The 22,782-nt window shown below is 44.9% G+C and overlaps 1 protein-coding gene across 7 annotated transcripts in view; it reads left to right on the top strand.

The window, feature by feature from the left end:
- Positions 1-22,782, top strand: part of JADE1 (jade family PHD finger 1) — a 105,981-nt gene that overhangs the window by 46,179 nt on the left and 37,020 nt on the right. Inside the window, exon 1 of one of the 7 annotated variants that reach the window (XM_080589459.1) lies at positions 15,233-15,291. The exons of 2 other annotated variants lie outside the window; for them this stretch is intronic. The gene's annotated coding sequence lies outside the window, so the exon portion shown is untranslated. 4 more of the 7 variants (XM_080589455.1, XM_080589458.1, XM_080589456.1 and 1 more) reach the window with 4 other exon arrangements.

Genomic DNA, 22,782 nt, shown 5'->3' with positions numbered 1-22,782 from the left:
ACCTGAAAACATCTGTGTCCATATTGCTATGGACAAATGCTTTTATTTTGAAGAGAAAATGTCTGAGCACTGACTGCAACTTTTTCTTCTATTATTTTTTCTTACCACAGTCCTGTTTAAGTTTCCTTAATACACTCCAATTCTGAACACACATTTGGGCTGCAACCTGTTTGCGCTTTGTAGATGGGTACTCCAAAGTTTGCTGGTTTGTAATGTGCCTGAAAAGGTACTAGATTACTAAAGCACAGAGAGCATTTGAAAACAGAACCCTTATGGGAAACCTGCTGTTTCTCTGTCCTTTCCTTTTGTATTAAAAGGTTTCTGCCTCAACCATTTCTGCTGATCATATATGCTAATGTGTTAATTCTGAGAGGTACCTTGGTGACATGAATTTTTCCATCCTCCTTGCTTGCTTTGCTTTGGTTTGTGTTGTTGAATTGTCTCTGAGAACAAAAAATGAGTTCCTTTTAGATTAAACAAACCCAAAAGGCATGCTACAGGAGCATATTTCAAGTGCTCTAACTGCTAATGGTCAGTCAGTCCTGGAGACTGGTCATTCAGTCCAGGTCATTAATCCAGGAGCTAATTTAAAGTATTTCCCCTTCTCTTCAGAAAAACCTGTAGTGTTGGTTTTTGGCTCTCAGCAACATCTATTTTGCTCAATAGACTTGCTCTGATTCTGCTGCACCACTTGCTAATGAAAGCATAGTTAGGATTGTGCTGTATTCTCAACAACCTCCAAAAACAGCATTTAAAGTGAGGTGTGAGTCCTAAAAATAGGCTTAAATATTAGCATTTTGGTGCTGTTTTCAACAGAACAGCATTTTAATAAATGATAGCCTACAAACTCAGTTTAGACCTTACCATCATTAATAAAGCATGCTGAAAAATACAGCTCTTCAGCATAGCAGTTTGGTGTGTTAGTTCTTAAAGCAGATGCTTAGCATTACCTCCCAAATTCTGATGTTATCAGATATACATGATAGAAGTTTAGTAGGGAATTCTCTTGATGGGGACTGGAGTGAAATAGTCCTTCCAGAGTTAAAAGAGTAGTAGATATTAATTTCATCACTAAAATAAATGTGAGGGCCTCTTGCTGTACTGAGGGAACACACCTCTGAAGAACAGGGGAGCTATTCCTTATGACAGTGACTTCAATGGAATTGTACTTGCAGACTGAATTGCACTCACCGGTGTCATAGAACTCCAGAGGAAAGCTTTCGTGGTTAAAATCTCGGGCTGTTTGCTTTTATATGGTGGCTTTTCTTCTAAACTGCAAGAATACTGATAGTGTAACTCCTGTCTCAGCCCAAACCATGGCATGGATGCTTTTAAAGAATTATGATCATAATTTTTCTCTGAATGTTTCTTAGTAAAGCCAATCAATTTGAACAACTATATATACTTACTGCTTTTTTACATATATATATATATATGCTTACTGCTTTCTCTCTGATTCTGCAGATTGTCTTCGCTACAGAAGTTGTTCTGAAGTATAAAGCTCAGTATTTACTGAGGTTTAGGACTTGCAAATGTCTATTTGCTGATAAATTAGTAAACTACATTTACTTTCTGAATTCTCTTTAATTATTGCAAAGTACACAATAACTGAGAAAATGCACTCAGAGAAATCTCAGCTTTATGAGGCAAGGAACGAGGCCAGCTCTGCATTATTTCTATGAAGTGTTCCACAAGTCTTGTTTCACAGTTGTTTCTGTGTTTTTTTTTCTTTTTTTCTTTTCCTCCTGTGTGACTTTGTTACTTGAGAGTAGTGATTGGCCTTCCCTACAGAAATGATTCCTGGGAGTGGAAGAAAAAAAGATGCAACAGTCTCTACATTGGATTTTGTTTATTAGGAGCCTGGCCTAGTATAAGTCGCTGACATTTGAATAGGTGTTCTCTTTAACAGAGGGGGTAGAAGTGGTGACTAGAAAAGAAAATCCATTCTGCCAAGTCAGCAGGTGTAAGCTTACCTGGTAGAAGAAGGAATTTCAAAGCTGATCTGTGAAATACCACAAAAAGAAATCTGGTCATAGAGGTCTTTTGCTAGACGTGTTTGGAGGGACTTGGAATGGAAAAAAAAACTATACAGTTACTGAGAAGTAAGGAAAAGCTGGTGTCTGTGGGCCTTCTGCTTCAGAGAAGAAGCTTTGTGTAGAGTAGGGAGAACAGTATACTTACTTCCTGGAGGACTTTAACCTTTAGTCTTGGACACTCTATAGACTATTTAGAGAATCAGGTGGGTATGTACACGGGTGTATTTAGTATATAAGACATTTTTAAACCTAAAGCTACGAACTGCTTGTGCTTCCTTACAATGGAGGTTTACAGATATTAAGTTGCATGCAGTTAAGGTTTGGTTTGCCTCTGTAGCCATGCGCCCCTGAAGAAATAAGCTGAAAATCAGTGTCCTGAGGTACTGGTTGATTCAGAACAGCAGTTAGACTAGGGAGTCTCGTGAAAGAGTGACTGAGAGTGCACTGGTGTTCTGGAAGTGTATCAAGGATGTCAAAGGAAGGATAATACTTAGCCTGTCCAAACCAAGCAAGCCTAAAGACATGAAGACCAAATATGGAGGGCTGAAACCCAACAGCTTGATGAATGTCTAGACAGCTGTTTCAGACTGCGATGTGTTTATAACACAGAGCTGGCTGCAGAAGTCCAAATCTCATTCAGTCACAGGATACTCACCCACTCTGAAAACCAGCAAGGCTCCCTGGCACAAAAATCCCCTCAGAAAGAGGGTGCTCTTGCTCAGCTAACTACGCCCCATTTAGTAACCAGGGGACCAGCAGCGTGATGCTTTTGCATGGCCAGTGAAGTCTGAGGGACTCCTGTCTCTTGCTGTTGTTTCAGCTGCTGGGAGGATCAGCTGCCAGGAATGGAAACAACATGAAGGTATTTCCAGGAGGAACAACAAAAGAGGAAATAAGCATCAAAATGAATGCAAAGACAGATTCCCCTCAATTAGTGGCAGACAATTTCGCTGTGGAAACTTTATATTGTCTGAGGCAGAGCAACCTTTGAGGGAACATAGCATTAGTGTTTTGGCAGCTAGACCTAGCCTGTGATTTCTGGTGCAGAGATGCTTTGAGAAGTGCTATTTATTTCAACCATGCAGATTACAAATATATTAGCAAAATGCTGTGGTACTTTAGTTAGCTATTACAGGAAGGGGTAGTTCATCAGATTCTGGGTTCAAGCTAATGCCTTTAGCTGGAAAATTTGTGTAGTTGATTTCTGCTCTTTAAGTCAGTTTTTTCTTTAGATATTTGGAGCTTTGCTGTTGATCAGATGACTTTTCATTCAAAAAGGGCTGTTTAGCTCAATCATTGCACAGATTTGAACATACACGTAAAAACACTACAAGGGTCAGGGAGACCTGGAGTGAAGGAGTCAAATGTTCTGGCCATTAACTTACGTTCCATTTTCTTTTTAGTTGCATGAGATGCAAGTTGTTTGATTTGTTTGACCTTTAATTTTGACTATGAATGCTGGCATCAATGAAAATGGAAGAAATACTTTTGACCTTCTATCATGGGGCAAATTTAACATTTCATGGAGTATACCAAGAAGATTCTAATTATTATGTTGTGAAATCAGGGTAAAGAAGACAGGGAGAGGCATTAACCTTCAACTTTTATATTTCATGCATTTTTCCTTTCAGAACTGCTACTGTAATACTAGAACAGAATAATTATTCATTCTCAAGTCTGGCACCTAAAGCAGTGAAGAATAAAGTTGTGTGCCTACATGAGATGTAGCAGTCAGCAGTCCTTACATAGATGAAAAAGGAAAAGTGTCAGGAAGTGAGGACATGCCAAACTCTGGATTATACATTCTGCACATCCACTAAGGGACACTTTGTGGTTTATCATTTACCACAAAATAGCTACAGAATTGCCCTTTATATATGTTTTTTTTTCTTTTTTTGGTAGAAGAGGAAGATATGATGCTTAAATTCTTTGTACTCTTATGAAACAGAAAAATTAATGCCAAGAATTATTTTTAAAATTCAAATAGAGCTCCAAAAATATCAGAAGTTTATTACAAGATGATTTTGCATAATTAGGATATATCTGTGGGGTTTTTTAGTAAACAAAAATGGGTATACATTTTATAGTGGAAATATTTCATCTATACATTCTGTTGCTTGTAAGACCAAGAAGGTATATGCACACGCAGTAGGGATAACACTCTGTAAGGACTGAACACCTATCAAGAAATAGTAACTAAAGAACAATTTCCATAAGATTAGGAATCATTGTTACATTACTTTCTTTTAAAAAATAATTAAAAATTAAAAAAGAGTCTTTTAAACAAGGCAAGTGAACAAGAAAACCCACAGTAAATTGTTAACTGCCTCAGGTGTATAAACACCCAGTTTGACAAAGGCTTATGTCTAATTTTATATATGGCAATAATCCAGTTGATGTCTCTGGACCTAAATGTGTGTAAAACTGTGGATATACTGACTCTGGCTGGGATGGAGTTAACTTCATAACAGCCTGTATAATATTGAAAATACTATGGAATCATAGAATCGTAGAATATCACAAGTTGGAAGGGACCCATAAGGATCATCAAGTCCAACTCCTGGCACCGCACAGGTCTGCCCAAAAGTTTAGACCATGTGACTAAGTGCACAGTCCAGTCTCTTCTTAAATTCAGGCAGGCTTGGTGCAGTGACTACTTCACTGGGGAGCCTGTTCCAGTGTGCAACCACCCTTTAGGTGAAGAACCTCTTCCTGATGTCCAGCCTAAACTTCCCCTGCCTCAGCTTAACACCGTTCCCGTGGGTCCTGTCACTGGTGATAACGGAGAATAGGTCACCTGCCTCTCTGCTCCCCCTCGCAAGGAAGTTGCAGACTAGACACTTTTTTTTTATTCTTTAAGTAAAAATAACATTTCTATTTTTTAACCTCTTGAAACATCAACACTCATGTCTTTTGTATTATTTTATACAAGAAGGAAATATATTAGTAGAATAGCTTTATCCAAAAAATTATTTAATACAAGCTTGCAATTGCCTCAAATGACATTCTATATAAATACAGCAAATCAGTAAAGATTAGTCATTAGTGTTGATCTGATATGTTAAAACACATTTAAGTGTTAGTTTTTATAAATCATCTTTTTCTAGAAGGTGGCACTTATGAAGTTCAGAATGAATTTACAAATATTCCTAGGCTTTATGCCTGGCTGTGGGCTTCTTCTGGTCCTCTCACAAAGAAAAGCTGAGTTGGGGTGTTCTGTTTGAAGATCCCACAAAATTTGGGCTCCTTTTCACTCAGGAACTTGCTTATGAAATTCTTCTCTTGAATTATCTCACTAATCCCAACGTAATAGAAGTCTGCCTTGATTTCCTCTGTGCTAGTGAGATCACGGCTTTCATCCTTTTATGATCCTTTGTCGGTAAAAGAAAACTGAGAGGGCTTCTCCGAATGGAAAAGAAGCAAACCGCTGGTGACATAGCTATTGGTTGCCCCACAGGACTCACTGCATCCTTCAGTTTAATTTGTTTAATATATGAAATTAATTAAACAAGCACAAAGTGACAGAAATCTATTTGTGGGTTCAGTAGTAAGGCATACCAAGTTCTACATCTCTGTATAAATCAGCGATAAACAATTTACTAGTGTTTTCTCTGTGGGACTGGTGATCTCTAAATGCCTCAGCAGTTGGTGGAGCTCATCATGTTTTACCTGTTAAAATAAAGTCATCAGGTTTTAGTGTAGAAATCTTAGAATGCTCTTCGCACTGCCTGTATTTGGTTCATAGCTTCAGGTCACAAATGGGACCAGAGCATTTAGCTGCTACCTGGTGGACAGGGTCCTGTGGGATGGGTAGATAGTCTTTAACTTTAGAGGGTGCCTCTGCACAGGCATGGAGGATTCACCTGGAGTACTGGTGACTTCAGGGTTAAAATACACATTTTCACCAAAGGGGAAGAGCAGTCTTTTAAAGGGTGGAGACCATTTACGCTGCTTGTGCTGAACAGCTAGAACTTGCCCTGAGACAGCTTTCGTGTGGGCAGGTGCTAGGCCCACATATTGCCACCAGTTTGGGTGGCTGCGTATGCAGATACTGGGTCTGCATATACAAATGAGCAATCTTTTTGTGTATGAAAACCTGTAGAATAAAGTGTAGAGGCTAAACTGAAGGGATCTTAAAAACAGACTCAAGACCAAGCCTTCCTAGTTTCCTGTGCAGAATTCTTGCTGTCTTTCTCCCCTCCGGCTACTTAAAGGAAACTGATAATTTAGCTGAAGTCCAGGCAACACCGTTATTAGTGTCGTCTGTATGCAAGAGATAACAGTGACGTAACCTTCGTACACAGGAAAAAAAATATTGCAACTTCACTTGTTACTTGCAAAAGTTTTTTCCTGAGGAAATTCATCGGACTTGTTGTCACTGTAGAGCAGTGTAATGCACCTATGAACTTCATCTCTTAGAAATGTTATTTTTTTGTTTTTGCAAGCTAAGTGTTGAGACCTACAAAAACCAGAACTTTTTAGGGAAGTGTAAGATGACCGTAGTGGTATTATTAATAGAGGTTAAAAATATGAAAAATTTAAGATATTTAGATAGCGTCCTTTGTCTATAACAGATCTAGCAAAAGTCCTCTGCAAGTCTCAGACCTAAAATAAGTGTTGTTACCTTAAAAAAAAAAAAAAAAAGGAAAAAAGGCAAGCATTAAGGTATTTTTTCCTGCAGTTTAAAAACAAAACGAAAGAAGTAGTTGGAACAAGATTAGTAAGCACAAAGATATGGTATATAATGACTTAGCCCCAAAGTCAGGCCAAGTTGTGTGCTCTTAGTTCCTTTTATTAAAGCTGAGACACCGTGCAAAAAGCACGTAAGAGTCATGAAGCTGGATGAGAAAAAGCAGGCCATTTGGCTCTGCAGCGTGGCATTGCGAAATCGGCCTTGCAGAAAGTGGAAGCACCTAACCAGTAGGTAGCCCTAGACCATCCCATCTGGCTTCACTGGGCTGAAGCCGAAGCCGTGACCTCGTTATGCAGACTGAAGCAGTTCAGATGATGCCAAAAACTGAGAGCTGCAGATCGTCAAGGAATGTTGCAATCGTGCTAAGTAAGCTCCAGCTATTCCAGAACTAGGCAGAGGAGCAGGAATTATCTGAGCTACGTTTGTAGCCTTGGACATCAAAATCCTTTGAACCTCATCTCAGTAACTCAGCACATTTTTGGCTTTTCTTGTGCTTAATGCTCTCAGTCCTGGCTTAAGTTTTCAGAGTTGAACGTGCCTGTTTTGTGCTATGGAATGTAAACAGGGTTAGTGTAGTAGACACCTGCTAAGTATGATTTAATTTGGTGCATATGCTAGAGATAACATGCATCTTTTAAGCTGTCAACTAATTCATTGTTTGATGTTCAGGTTGAGACGATCTTCAAACTGAGTACAATGTGTTGTGTTTGATACTTCAGTTTATTAGAAAGTATCAAAGTTTAAATAGGAAGGGCTGTGTAGAATTCTCTATGATTGTAAGACCTAGGCTTATAGGGAGGGAGAAATCCCTCGTAGGGAAAAATCCTAGCTTCTGGTAATTAGTGGCACAAGCACTTATTCCCAGGGAAGAGAGAATTTCAACTCATACTTTTGCTTTCAATGGTTGTAGGTACACAGAAGGTGTTTTAAAACTAAGACAAATGTCAGTGTCGTCTTCCCTTAGCTGGGCTCGTAGAGTTCCTGACTATACAATACCTGTATAAAATAAGTGTGTGTATGTTGTGGCCTGATTTTAGTGGTCTATTTTTTTTTCTTTTTTCTTTTTTAATGGAAAAATATAGAATTTTGTGTATGGATATCTTCGACACCTTTAAAGGATTTAAAACAGCTGATGTTGATTGCTTTCTGAAGGTTACCCTGCTTACTTGGTTAATGGGGCTCCCTCCCTGGGGACAGCGTGTGGCAGATGTACACATTTTCAATACCTACCTGTTCTGCTCGCAAGAAATGCCAGGGCTTGCCCAGCTGGTGATCTTGGTCTTTCGTTACGTTTTACAAGGTTTGGGATGTTTTTGCTGTCACTGATTTTCCTCACTGAAATCAAACCCTTGCAAACAAGCTAAGGATGATATCTGAGGCGTGTGTCAGGCACTACTGAGTGCACAATACTTGTAGCATTTTTTTAAGGCAGTCATGAAAGGTGCTTAAATTCCTTAAAGGGGGGGGGGGGGGGGAGAGACCCCAAAGAGCCCACAGAAGCAGCTTTTTGAAAAGTATGAAATAAAATAAACACACAAAGGTAGAGCCAGATCATTGCTCGAGGCTCCAGCATCAGCATGTGGGAGAGCAAAAAAAGTCCTTTGCTATCTCTGTGCATCTGTGCAGCCTATCAGTCAATATGTGCTTTATTACAGCTGTTATTGATCCAAAGCACTACACCGGAGTGCCAGTACAAGCTGTACTCTGGCATGTGACTGTCCGCTCTGGGGCTGGCGTTCTTTCCAGTTTTCCTTAACTTATCTTCTGTAAACGCTTTTCCCTTTGCGTGCTGTGGCTGAAGGCTTTGCCTGGCTCCCTTAAGTAGTTGGGCCCGTTTCCAGAAGAGATCTGAGATACTGAGGGCTCACCTTTAGCTTTGGCCGAGGGCAGAGATGCTGCTATGGTTGGCTGAATATTTGAGAAGCCAAGTAGGCTAGAGCTGCGGTTTTGGTGGTTACGTAAGGGTACGTGTGCTTGCTGCAGGATGTGGCCGTTCCTCCCTCAGAGATACCAGATTACAAGCAGTTGGCGTGGTTACTTTGCGCCAGAGCTTGCACTTCCATGTGGAGAAAGTAACCTGCCTCAGATTGTCAAAGAAAAATAAAAGTGCAATGCTTTAAAAGCATGTCCTGGATAAAAGGGAGAGAGAAGAGAGAGAGAGATTCTTTTGTGACTTATGCAATTTGAGGAGCAAACACAGATGTTTACCCTGTGCCAAAATCTGCCCACATAAGCAGATCAGGCTTTTTTTTTTTAATGTTGTTCTGGAAGGTCAGAGACTATTTTGTTTGCTGCAGTTTTTTTTTTTGTTTTTTTTTTTTTGCTTAGTGAAGCAAAGTTCACAGAGCAGGAGTAATGATTTGATTCCCAAGTTTTCTTCATTCCTCACTGTGTGCTTAGTTAAATATATTTGTGGCAGTTGCAGCTTTGAACAGTAGCAAAGAAGCTTAACTTCTAAATAAGCAATAAACTCCTTTGTCCATTTTAAAAAAAATGTAACTTCAGAATTACTGTTGTGAATGGTATCAAATGACTCGGGCTGTTTATATCCTGAGCGTCTGCATTATGTGCACTGAAAATTTACTGCGCAGCTGGTTGAGGTTCTTCCTCTGAACATCTCTATGTACACACACTGCCACCACCTACTACTCTTGTTGCTTTTCTGGAGTCAGAAGCAGAAATTTGGTTTTAGACACATCCAGTGTGCAAATGCACTGTTAACAAGAGTTGACCTTTTGTAGTGTGTATGCTTCAAATAGCACTGAAGGATTACACTATTGTAATATGTTAGGGCTGAGTCATGACACTGAGTCTCTGCTTTGCCAGAGACCATTTTCATTTGTATCTCTTTGCCATTACGTCTCAATATCTTTATTTGCAAAATAGATAAAACGGATAGTAATTTTCCGCATCTGATAAGGTAATGTGGGTTTTCTTATGTTTGTGGTTTTTTAATACTTATTTTTTACACTGAGCATGTATTTCTGATAAGCTCTTAGCAAAGTGGAAGCATAACAACGTGGACTGTGTTGTTTGGGTATGCAAACCAGATAAAGAGTGTCAGGAAGGGCCATTTGCTGCGAGTTTATGTGGCCCATTGATATACAAGATGAACTGCCATGTTTAGCCCAATACCTCCTCCCACTCCTTTTTTTCTTTTTTTTGAGCTAGGGAGGGAGGTTAGAGCTGGACTCAACCTCCCGTGTTGTGCAAGGGTTCTTTTGTCCTGGATACCTTGAGCCTCCTATTCCTAGTCCTGTTTGGTAGTGTTGAACCTCTGAATATTTCAATAGTGAAATGGAAGTATATGTGGCAGGTTTTATTACATTTATGCTGATTAAGACTTACTATTTTTTTTTCTTACTTAAGCAGTGAAACTTGTGGAAAAATTCAGCAAGCAACATTGCCACAAAAAAAAAAAAGGACATTTACTTTAGTTCTCTCAATCATTTTTTATGTGTTAAACACTGAATGACTTCTAAAACATATTGCTGGTGAAGGAAAATAGCTGAAGTAAACAACAGTTGCCTGTTTGTTTGACTAGCATTTTCTTTATTTAGAAGTAATGGCTGCTTTGCACCCTTGTTACCTCCTATCTGTGTCCTATACAGATAAAGTTACTAATACCTGAAGTAGGTTTCAGGACTACTGCAACTGAAAGCACTGAAATCAGTGGATCCCTAACTATGTAGGGAGAAAATATAACTTTGGTCAAAATTGTGATTGACATACCCTATGGGGGATTGGTTTCAAGCAGGGAAGCTGATAAGCTGGTAAAGTGAGAAGAGGTAGATGCACCTATTAAGGATAGACAGAATACGTCCTCTGCATTATAACTTATGCCTAATTGTTTTAGGTTAGTTTTCTGCTGTGGAGGCTGTATAATCTCTCAGGCCTTGTGGAAGACCTCAGTTCTCATGGTCTGGAATGAGCTATAAACTCCTTGAACAGTGAATCATAGCATTTGGAGGAGGCTGTCTGAGGAGAGAGCACAAGTAGAAGTAATGCTGAAGCAATTCCATAAATACTAAGTGGAACCCAAAAGGACCACATGGGAGGCTCTTTCCAAGGTTTCTAGTCTTTCCAGAAATGTTATCATAAGCTGCTTGGAGCAATTTCAACAGTTGGTTTTAATTATTTTTTTTTGTTTAATCTTTGTCTCACTCTTAGGATCCAGAGTTGAAGTTGTCACTTTTTTATAAAAAAAAAAAAAGTAATTTTGCTGCTAGGTTGTTACGGGGGGGGGGGGGGGGGGGGGCAGATTTTGTAGTACTTCCCCAATGAATTGGTACCACAACTCTGCTTCTAGCAACCAGTTATCAGGAAACACTCTGCAATCAGAAAATCTGTAATCAGATTCCTTTGAACTCTTCTACGCGTCTTGTCACAGTGCCTTTCTTTCACTAGATAATTTCTGCCTGCACAAACACAATTTAATATTGAAGCTGAAGTTCATTTAGATTAGACAGTGTAATGTTGCTTGATGAGCTGCCAGGTAGGCACGTGTATATACATTAACTGAGATTTGATCTATAGCTACTGAACTGTCATTTGCCTGAGGTTTTCACAATCCATTCTTCCTGTACTGAGGGCATTACCTGGGCTGCTAATTACTTCTCTCATCATGCACAAAATTGTGTTGTTTACCTTAAAGGTGATGCATCAACTTGATCCCGCTTAACTCTCAGACTCACAAGTTAAGTGCCTGCTTATAGTTGTTCCCTTGAGGTTCTTGTTCTACTGGTTTTCCGTCAGCTTCCACTTCTCAATTAGAGTAATTTAGAAGCACTTGATTTCAGTAGCTGTACTTTTCGATTTTGGAATTCAGTATGTTTTGGGGGTGCCTGTTCCCACTTCGAGATGAACGCACAATGTGAATAGTTGCATATCTGTGCAATGACCATGTTTGATTTGCAAAAAATATTTTAAGATATCTACGTCAAAATGTCATGGAGGTATACTTTGTACTCTGTTAGGTGCTATATAGCAGGCCAAAGGAAAGGATGTAGTTTAATCATTAGAAGCTTTAGACTGGGAAGCATGACTTTTGGTTTCTATTCTTGGTTTTAATGCTGACTTAACATGTGACTTGTGTAAGTGATTTAACCGTTGTATGCCCCTGCTAACCCACACATTAAATAAACATTATCTCTACTTCTCAAGTTTTGTCGTTAAAAAGGCTACTCTAGTCTCTCAGTTGCAAGCACCCTGCCTGATAACATGTTAAATAGAAAGTTGAGTTCGGAAAACTCATCTTTCATCCCTTCCCCTCCTTATCCCTTAACAGCACTGCTTGTACTTACTGGGTCTTACACACGCAGCTAGTCACCTCTCCCAACAGCTACATTCCAATAAAACAAGGAACTGTAAACCACAAGAATGAGGCTTGTGAGTGCTGGAAAAAGCACATCTTTGGAGTGTGGCCTCTGAATCTGCAGTGACGGTAGCTGTAAACCTCAGCTTCAGAGTAAAAGGAAATAACATGCTACCCAAGTCTAGTCTTTCTCATCTTTCTAATCCAGACACACCCAAAGTCAGCTCCTGTAGTTATGAAGAAGGAAAAAAAAGCGAGAGTAAAAATTAATTTTTGTGGATGATTTTGTGTGGTGGTCAGATGCCATGTTGCCATAAATGATGTATTTGAATTAGACAAAACTGGGGCAATTGTGTTTCTCTGTAGTACATACATAAGCCATGTGAGCAAGTTTTATTTCTGCAGTGGTTAAGAATATTGTACATAAGAAATTTTTAAGTGATAGCGATTTACATGTGCATGAGTCAAAATCGATTTTCTTTTTTCCATCGCTTATGTGTGTAGGCCAAGTACAGACAGAATGGACCTGAGCAGGATTTGGCCCAACTGTGCATGTCTTACCTCTCTGCAATGTATGCTTCTCTCACAGGAGTTGTGAAAGCTGTCTTGAGGATTAAATGCAAGTTAAAATATTGACACTGTTGGTTTGGATCCATGTTGTGTTCTTCCCCTCAGGTTTCTAATCTTGAAAAGCAAGAAGGCGAAAATGGAAATTCTTAAAAACCGGGGCTAAAGGAACAAAAGAACAGGTGTGAGTTCCAAGTGATACTAGGGCTAAGCTTAATAGCAGGGAGAAACTTGAGTTCATTAGCTCTGCCTTCATGTAGGATAAGACTCTGCAAGGATTAATGAAAAAGATTGCAAACATAAAAGGAGTAACTGGTATTATCAAAATTAAAAAAAAAAAAAAGGTGAAAACATTGTGGCAGATACTGCTGCAGCAACAGATTTCCACTAAAGCCTGCAAGAAAGTGCTGAAAAGCCAGCCACATGTTCCTTCCTTGGCTTTGTGCATCTGCCCAGAAATAACAGTCAAGAGGGAAAACTTAAGAAGCCATATAAACAATCAAAAAAATTAAATTTTAATAAGGAGCAACTATACCTGGTAAAACAACATGGAGAAGGGACCAGCAGTTCTGTGTGTTAGGATGATGCCTAACTCCGAGCCTGATCCTTATGCTCTGAATGCTCCTGGAATGAGTATTAGTACTGATACAAAGATGACCGAGTGAGGCACAGGGTCTAACAAATGTATGAGATTTCATTAGAACAGATTAGAGATGAAGGCTGAAATTCTGGCCCCATTAATGTCCATGGTAGAACTTCTACTGACTCTACCTCCAGCAGGATTTTACCCCTTTTGAAATGTAACCAGTAGAGGTAGCAGAAAACTATTCTGATGTTGTCTCTCCTTTTTTAGTTCCTGATCTTTGGAGTCAGATTGTGGTCAGGTGCTTGAAGAATTCTTTCTTTGCCCGAGTGGCTTGCTTTTACCATCCTTCTCTGTTTATATTAGGCAGCCTGCCTGCCCTGGCAAGTTGAGCTGGACACAGATTTTGTTGAGAAGCAGGTGAGGATCATTCATGCAGTTCCTTCTGGTGTCTGCCATCCTCAGGCAGGAATCAAGTGTCTAAAGCCACGGAAGCTGTTTCTGAAGTGAATGTCTCAATGCAGGCTATGTAGTTCCCTTTTTTGAGTGTTGATTTTTTTTTTAATTTTTTTTTAACGATGCTGGTGGCTTACCCTGGTATGCTCTGTTACATGCTTTTCTGTTTGACCATAGCTATGTTGGTATAAAACTTTATATGTGTAGTTTTAACGTGGCACAGGATGCCACTTCTTCATTGTAACACGTTTTGTACTAACTTCCAAAATATTATTCTAGTTACAAACTCTATATTTTTTCAGTATTTCTTTTTAGATTTAGGAGTATGTTAATCCAGAACAGTCTGTGATACCATATGCAGAGGCAAAAAAGCACGCGTCTTCCAGTTGTTACCTTCCTCATAAAGGCTGGACTCGCTGGGTTTACAGTGAGGAAGGCTCACATTTGGTGAGCCGCAGAAAAGATTTTTAGCGGCTACATTCTAAAACACAGCCCACCGTTCTGCAGACATTCATGTTCTGCTCCTACATGTATGGCCTTGCATGGCTTCCAAGAGAAATGTTTCGTAAAATACAAGACTTAATTTAAACTTGGCTGTATATGCAAAGGAAAACCAATCGGAGGAAAACAGAAATACTGTCTCAAATCCAAGGAGCTTGAGACAGTAAAGTTTTTATCATTCCTCTGAAGAAATTAGAGTGCATTCATGTTTAAGGTTTTCTCAAAAGCCAGCTCTGAACTTTCTTGGAAAGAATTCAGCAAGGTGGGACAAACAGCATTTCCAGTGATCCTTTGCTCCTCTGCAATGGGTGAACCTCTTAAAAACAAACAAGCAAAACTCATATTCATCCAGTAGGGGTGCATAACTCTTTATAGTAAATACCAAGTGGCAATAGGTGAGCTCCCAAGGGGCCTGCCAACCACTGAGTGAAAAACCACTCATCTAATCCCTTAGGGGATTTATACCGTAGTATAGCACAGCAGCAGCCACACGCTCCTTAAATACTACAGATCAACAAAGTCTCCAGTCTTTGACTCCCTTGGCAGCATTGAGAAGTAGCACTTGAGGTAGGTTTTTGGAATCCTGGGGGAAAGCTGATGGGTGACAGGAATGTCATCCTGAGAGTTGGTGGGCAGAGCACCAGCTGGTGAGATCTGGTATGTCGCACGGGTGATCACGGCACCATGGACGGGAAACGCCAAGGCCTGGATCCTTGCAAATACGAGTGATATCTGTGGAGGTACTTCTGGTTAGACTGCTGATGTGCACAAATAGTCCCTTAGCTGTCTTCACAGGGCTCGACACCAAGTTCAGTGTGAGAGAACAGTGTGTGTGTATATATATATATATTAATTTTTTAAGTGTTAATGTAGATGAAAACAAGGGGAATTGAAGTCTTAGTTCCCGCTTTAAAATCTGATGATGCTTCAGGCTGTTCTGTGAAAAGCAGTATAATTATCTTATTTTCATGGTGAAAAAAATATCTTGAGGGAGGGAAATGCTTTTTTTGTGATCTCCAACTTTTCAGGATGTGCAGAAATAGGCGCACGTTCATTAGGGGTAGGTGGGTGGGGGAGATGGCAGGATAAGCGGCTCGCTGTGCACGGATGAGTAACGACCGAATTCCTCTGTTGAACTGAGGTGCGATTCCTTGGCAGCGGAACCTCGCTGTGGAGGCTGCGTTCATTTGTATTTGCATACTATGGGGATTGCTTTCCACAGATCGCCCTAATTCCGCGGCTGCGATCGTGCTGGCTCGGCTCCGTGCCGGGTGTTGCCCGGCGCAGGGGAACTTCCTTCCCAGGGAGCTCGGGGGGAGCACAGGTGCGCGGCGTGAGGCAGGGCACCGCGCAGGGAGCACAGCACATCGCAGCGGGCAATGTGGGGCCGGCTTAAGGTCACTTCGTTTCCTGCTAGGAGGGTGCAGGACGCTCTTAGCTCTTCGTGGCGGTCCCAAGTAGCCGAGTTGGGGCTGGCGGTGCGGGCTGAGCAGCGGCAGCCCGCACTTCTCTCCTCGCCCTGCCTGCGGCCGCCTCCTGCAACTCTGGGCGCCGCCGTGCCCGCACCAGGGAGCGCAGGGCAAAGGGGCAACGAGTTGGGGCGCCGCGGGCCGGGTGCTGCCGGGGCCGGGCCGGGCCCAGCCGTGCCGCGCCGGCTCCCCCGGGGCAGGGGCGCTGAGGCGACGCCCGCCAAGAGTTAACGGCGGCTGCCCGGGGCCGGGGCCGCCTCCCCCCGGCGGCGGTGCGCGGCGCTGGCTTCCCCCTTCCCTCCCTCGCCTTCCCGTTTTGGCAGGGGATTAAAGCAGCTCCCCCCTGTGGCAGCAGTGACCCAGAAACGAGTTTGATGCGCGGAGTCCTCCCTCCGTACCCAGTACAAACGTCAGTCAGAGGGAGCCTCTGTGTGTGTGTGTGTGTGTGTGCGCGGTGTGCCCGGCTCTGTGTGTGTGTGTGTGCGTGTGCCCGTGCGGCGCGGGAGCCGCTCTCCGCGCCCGCTGCCGGCGCCGCGCCGAACTCATGAGGCGGCCCCGAGCCCTCCGCGCAGGGGGAGCCCGGCCGCGCCGCGCCAGCCGCCCTCGCCGCCGCCGCCCCGCCGCCGCCGCCGCCAGCAGGTAACCGTGCCCGCCGCCCCGCGCCAGCCGGGGGAGCCGCCGGCTCAGCCATCTTTGATGGCTTTTTCCTCGCCGCTCCGCAGGCGGCGGGAGAGCAGCTCGGTGCCGAAGGTCGCTGCCTAGTGGAAATAAGCGAGTACGTCATTAACATGGCGCCAAGAGCCGCGCGGCTCGGCGCGGCGCGGGGCGAGGGGAGGGAGGCGGCCGAGCGGCGGCTCCGCTATCCCACCACCAACTTGTGCCGGGCCGGGGCGCTGCGAGCCGGGAGGGGACGGCGGGAGGGGGGTTGCCGGGCCGCGGGCGCGGCGCGGGCGGGCGGCGCTGCGGGGGCGCCGGGGGAAGCCTCGGGGCGCCGGCGTGCGCGGCCCCCCGCGGGCGGCGGGGAGCGCCGGAGCCGGTCGGCGGGCGGATGGCAGCGGCACGGTGCGCGGCGAGGGCCGGGGGAGCCGCCGGCAGCGCCTGTCACCGCGGCGCCCGCACGTCCCGCAGCAGCGAGCGCGGGGGCCCGAGGCGGCTGCGGCTCGGCGCTGGGGCTGCCCCCCGGCCGCGCTCGGCTTCGCTCGGGGGAAGAGAGGGAAAACGCTTCGAGAGCGTAAAAAACTGCTCGGGGGTGAAATCGAGCGCGAGTCGCCCGGCGGGGCGCAGGTGGCAGGTGGCCGCACGCGTGCGGGTCCCAGCCGAGCCGGGGCAGCGGGCAGCAGGTGCAGGCGCCGGGCGCCCACCCACGTGTGCGGGCTGCCGGGGGCGGCTCGGTCACCCCGGGCGGGTCCCGCCGGCGAGCGGGCGGCGGCGGGGCAGCGGCGGGCAGCGCAGCAACTTGGCTGGGCGCGAGGCGCGGCAGCTCCGGCGGTTGCGCCCCTCGCCCCAACGAGACAAAGCCGCGCCTTGCCCGCGCAGGGGATGCTCGCGGGGCTCTCTTCTTTTTTTTTTTTTACTTTTTTTTTTTTTTTCTTTTTTTCCTTGCCCCTCGGCGCCCGCCAGTTCGCTGCCGCTCCGTCGCGGGGCTTTCGTTATTTCGGGGAGGGCGGAGGCGCAGCGTGTTTGTTTGTTTGCACCGCCTGCTGGCTGCCTCCCTGTGACAAGAGGTGATACACAGTTTCCAGAACTGTCTGGGAGTGGGAGGAGAGACGGGCACGGAGAGGGAGCCCGAGCCGCCGCCGTGCCGCCGTCCCGGCCCCCCCCGCCGCGGGGAGGCGGGGAAGGCGCCTCGGCCGCGCTCGGCAGCGCCGGGGCTGCGGGGGAGAGGGCGCGGAGCCGGGGGCACCAAGTTTGATTTGCAGCCGGCGCCCAGCCGATTGGTGGCGGCCGGCGGCGGGGAGGAGCGGCGGAGGGAGCCGGCGGCAGGAGGGGGGGGGGGGGGGGCCGGGCCGGGCCGTTGCGAATGGGAGCGGGCGGCGGGGCGGCGGGGGCGGTGCCGCTGCCCCGGCGGGAGGCGGAGCCGGGTGCCGCCGCCTTTCCCCGCTGGAGCCGGCGGGGGCGCGAGGGGCGCGGGCCGAGGCGGCCGCTGGGCAGCTGCTCCCCGCGGCGTGCCCTCGGGTGGCGGCCGCGGGCTGGCCGCGTTCGTTCGGCGTTGCCGCCCCCAGCCCCGGCAGCCTGCAAACGGCCGGTGGCCGGGCTGCCCGCGGGCGTCCCGACAGCCGCCTGCCCCTCCGGCGGTTGCCGGCGTGCGGGAAGGCACCACGCCGCTCAGCAGCGCGGTCCGGGTGACATCTTTAATTTTACCGCGGGGGTGCTCCCGCGGCAGTCCCGTTTTCTGCTCTTCACAGAGAGGTTGTACCGTGATTGGGAATAATTTCCTTTCTAAGCGGGCGCTGTCTGCTGAGGGAATCAAAGGCTGCCCACGCTTGCAAAGCTAAAGCCTTCCTCCGAGTTATGCCAAAATACGCTTGTTATGCTTCTATTTCGAGAGGCTTCTCACACTCAGTGGGATATTGTTGAAACAGCGAGGGTTGTACGTTTTAGTGGTAGGATTTTCCCTCTGGCTGCAGATACCATTCACTCCCGTGTTTGAGCTCTGTGTAATACATATGTTTAAAATAAAATAATAATAATAAACCCCCCTTTCCCCTCACAGCTGCAGATTTCCCTTCTAGCTTCTCTGGTTTCATTCCCAATTCACAGAATAAAAAAACTTCCAGTGTTTCCTCTAATGCTTTCTCCCTGTGGTTAGCCCTGCTTCTTGGCGCTGCTGTTTTCAGCTGGAGTTGTCCAAGCTGCCAGCTTTCTCTAGGTGGAAAAGACAAACTGTGGTGGGTGCGGGGTGGGTTGCATTCATTCACAGAGCCTGCTTCTCAAGGCTTCTAGTAGTCACATTCACCAGCAGAGCTTGGGAATAAGCTGCCCATGGCCAGGTCTTGAGGTCATGTTATGAACTGGCTTTGCACAGGTGCGTAAATGAGCACGTGCATCTTTGAAACGTCTTGTGCCAATACATCCAACTTGTGCTTCTGCCTGTCCTTGTTACATTTTGAATAGGTGTGCTGAAATTAGTAGAAGTAGACCTTGTGGAGAACACTCTTGGCCTTGAAATGTACTACTTTTGTTTTACAAGGCTTGAGGACTTCGTCCTCAAATCTGAGGTCTGTGGCTTTTTGTGCCATGGCCTGCGCTACATAGTGCAGTAGTATTTCATGTAAGTTGGGAATGTGAACTCTTCTTTGTGACTACAGACTGTTGCTATCAAAGCTTTTATTGGTGCTGAAAAGGAATTAAAAAGTTTTAGGTGGAGTTCGGTAGTATATCCTATTTTTCATGCAGCTCTGTTTTTTTCTTCTAGGCATAGATGAAAAAAGTTTTTTCTCTCCCTGTCTCACATGTCAGTCCATGAAGACTGAGGTGTTACCATAAACCAGCTATTTAGGAGAGAACTGTAGCAGAAACCAAGTGTCTTCATCTGCTGTCCGTATGATTAAGGCCATGTTACGCTTCCATGTGCGCAATAAGCGTTCTGAAGTGATCTCTTGTGTACTGGAGATAATTAGCGTCATTGCAGTTAGTGGGTTACTTGCAGGAAAAGCCAGTTTTTCAGTTTGTCTTCGGGGTGTGCATCTGTCATAATTCTGCTTTCTTCCCATTCTGTCTCTGCAGCTGTTCAGTGTAGTTTATTATAGTGACACCCATTAACATGGGTACAGTTAATTGTCAGAGTTTGAATTACAGACTCTTTCTACCCAGATGTTTATACAGCCCTTAAAGATACTCCGGTAAGAATTGTGCTGAATAAAACCTTTGACCTGTGGAAGTAGATTTTCTCAAACGTAGTTATTTTAAAAAGTGTGATTTTGTTTCATTATTGGCATGACAAAGACTTTGACACACTTCACATCTTTCTCTTTGACCATATATCTACTGGAGGTCAAACTGAGTGACAGAAGTCTGTGGTGTCTATGCCTGCTCAGTAGAAGCATAAAAAGTTCTGTGGTATCTTGCATGCAAGTGTGTGTGTGTATATATATATATATATGCAGTATATGGGTGTATATATGTGTGGATGCACATCTGCAGTTTCACATGGGATAATGTCTGGATTTTTCCCAGGAGGCTAGGGAAAAGGATTCAGATTTCATTTGTTTGTACCTGTGCCATCCCTATACTTCAATGTAGGTGGAAAAAAGGGAAAGGGAAACATTTTGGTATTGCCATCCAGGGTAGCTTCTGTTGCTTGTTGGTTCTTTTAAATCAATCTCTGGCTGAGCTAGGAAATGAGGAATGCGTGCTGGTAAAGCATTGCTGCACTGGGTCATGCTGCTGACACTAACGCGCTGCACTCCCAGCCATGGCTGGGAGGTGGGCAGAAGTGCCTGTATTCCTGGTTATTTGTGTAGAGTTAGATGTTTGTGGCTCACCTCCACAAGGGTATGTAAATCCAAACGTTACTTTGTGGGCTGATATTGATTTTGGATTATTATCTACTCATTTCATTTGCACAGCATTTTACAGGCATCTTGAAAATGGTTTATTGCTCTCTCTGAAATACAGTATCCAGAGGAAGCATTTCAGGCATTGTAATCTTGTCTTAAACATGAGCTGAGTAGTAATTTTACCTGTAAGTCCAGAGTTAGCTTTGTATGCTCAAAGTGTTCACCCAGTCAATGGGTGAAGCCCAGAGCTCAGCTCTCCGAGCTAGTGTGATGAACAAGGATGGAAAAAGCCACTGGTGCCACCTCTCCGGGGAGCATCGTGCCTTCAGCTGCCGGGGCGGTGCAGCAGAGCCCGTTGCAAGCTGTGCTGGCCTCACCAGTGCAGCCTTGCTGTGCCAGGTCATCTAGGGGTGCTCAGTGTCTAAAAAGTCACAGCCTCTGCCTCATCTGCATCATTTATTGCCATGGTGTGATGGTGTGAAGCGCTCTTAGATACTCTGTTCCCCCTCGGAGATGTAGTAACATAGCCAGCAGAATCTCAGCTGTTTCTGTAAAGCTGTGTTTGAAGGCTGGCATTTGCCAGAGTCCACTTCCCCCCCAGTAAATGGATAAATAGTATAGCAGAGTTCTCAGTAGAAATAACTGCTAGCATGCTGGGTGTTGCTCTGCTCAATTGCCTGGTCTCTGGAAGGATGGTTTTAAAGGGAAGAAACAATGATCTTTTCAGGAGGTGAAACTGAAACATTACACAAAAGTTAGTAAGGCTCTCAGCCATATTAGAACTGGCCTCTTAGGCAGATCCAAACTTTGCCCTGTGCGAGCGCTTTCATGAGCTGTGGCGGGGGCGCTCCCTCGTGTCACTGTAAGAGGTAGAGGTAGAATCAGAGCAAAAATACTCACCTGAGGGCTCCATCTGAGGGCTTCTCTGTTATTTGGAATGGCAGCGAGCGTCTACTTATTTGTATGAAACGACTCTGCTTATCCCACTGGAATCTCTGGGTTACTGGGAATTCACGTGTGTGACTGCAAACTTGGGGACTGTGTGGTTTGGGTGGTGCAGCAGCCTGCGTTAGGTTAGGGCTGCTGGACTGCATTGCAGCTTACTCTGCAGTTGGACAGTGCATGGGCAAATGCCCTTTTGGTGCTGGTGTGTGGGTTTGGGAAGAGCAGCGACGGACGTGTTAGTGATCGAAGATGCAGTGTTCAGGGGCGCTGCGTGGCTGGCTGTTGCCTCAGAGAAGTGCTTGTTTTGAGAAGAGGGTTGGGAAGCAGTTCTGCGGCATGTGTGGATGGAGCGAATGTTTGGTGGAAACTCCTGGGCTAAACGGCAATTATGCGGTTGCCTTCGATTTTGGGGAATTGAGCTCAGTAGCCTGGGTGGTCCCTTCCTGTCCTGCAAGTGTCGCAGGCTGCGCTGCGTAGTTTTTATTGGAATGAGTCTAAGGCTTGGCTTAAATGTTTCACCCTTTTTGTGTGATCCTGCTCACATGTGAATTCTCTTTGCTTGCACGCATAATGATCATAGCCAATTTGTACCATTAAACCTGGTGTGCTACAGTCAGCCCTGAGGAGTTGCCTTTACTTCTGACCTGTTGGAGTTGGCTGACCTGCTTCCGTTTCAGATTGCTTTATTGAGATCAGAGGTGAATCAGATGCACTGTATTTACACCTGAGTATATTAAGTGTATGTCAGAATATAGTCAGGTGAAAAATGCCAGCAGGTTCATGACTGTAAAGGGTGAGAATTTCAAAGAAAAGTAGCATGCAAGTCCCAGATTAGGAAAGAGAATGAAATCAGCAGTTTACTGAAAAGTTTGACAGATTTCCCATTCTGCCTTTTTCAGTATAAAAAGATCTTGTTTTTAGTTACAGATGTCCCATGAAGAATAACTTACTATAGTTATTCTTTTCAAGGTTAGAAAAATGTTACTTGAATTCCCAGTAACTTCTCAACATGCTGGCAAAAGCTGTGTGTGTGGTTGAACGGGGAAGGTCTGCACCTAGCTGCCACCATCAGTAATCTGTGTTTATTTTTAATGCAGTCCTCGTGTGACCTGGAGGTCACTGCTAACTAACAGAAACCAATGGCCTTTAGGGCAGAGGCGCTGTGGTACCCTTATGAGCAGCAGTATTTCAGGTTGTGTGGCTGTAATTCGTATGGGCTGTTCCAGTGTTACCTTTATAACATATATTCTGAACTTCGGGTGCGAATGTCTGGTGTGTGTTGCTTAAAAGGAATGGTTTAAAAATAGTTTAGAAGCAAAAAGGCTGCTTATCACTTCTAGTAACAAAACTTTTAAGGGGTTAATCGTATGAGGTTTGATGCTTGCTCTAAGCAGCCAAGTGCCACTTGGTGATTTAGCTCCCTGTAAACTGAGGTTCAAAGGGAACATGAGATCTCTGGATCGCAACTCCTCTTTCATGTGCATCTGTAAAAGAATGTCACATAAGCTCCACTGGATTGTGTAGTTTCTTTAGTGTCATTTTTGAGGGGACAGGCTTTTTGGTGTGGCCAACTTCAGCAACCTGACTAGAGCGGACAGGTAAATTAACTGCTGTAGCTGATGTTCTGTACTTCAGGGAAGTAGCTGCTCTTCTGCCTTCCCTTGCTTCCTGGAGAGCTGCTGGAGACTGACTAGCTGAGCTTCAATTGGCAGGTGTGAA

This window comes from Anser brachyrhynchus, assembly GCF_964034855.1.
Source record: "Anser brachyrhynchus genome assembly, chromosome: 4".
NCBI lineage: Eukaryota > Metazoa > Chordata > Aves > Anseriformes > Anatidae > Anser > Anser brachyrhynchus.
The sequence above is the reverse complement of the archived record's forward strand: the minus strand, read 5'-3'. Positions and strand labels throughout refer to the sequence as shown.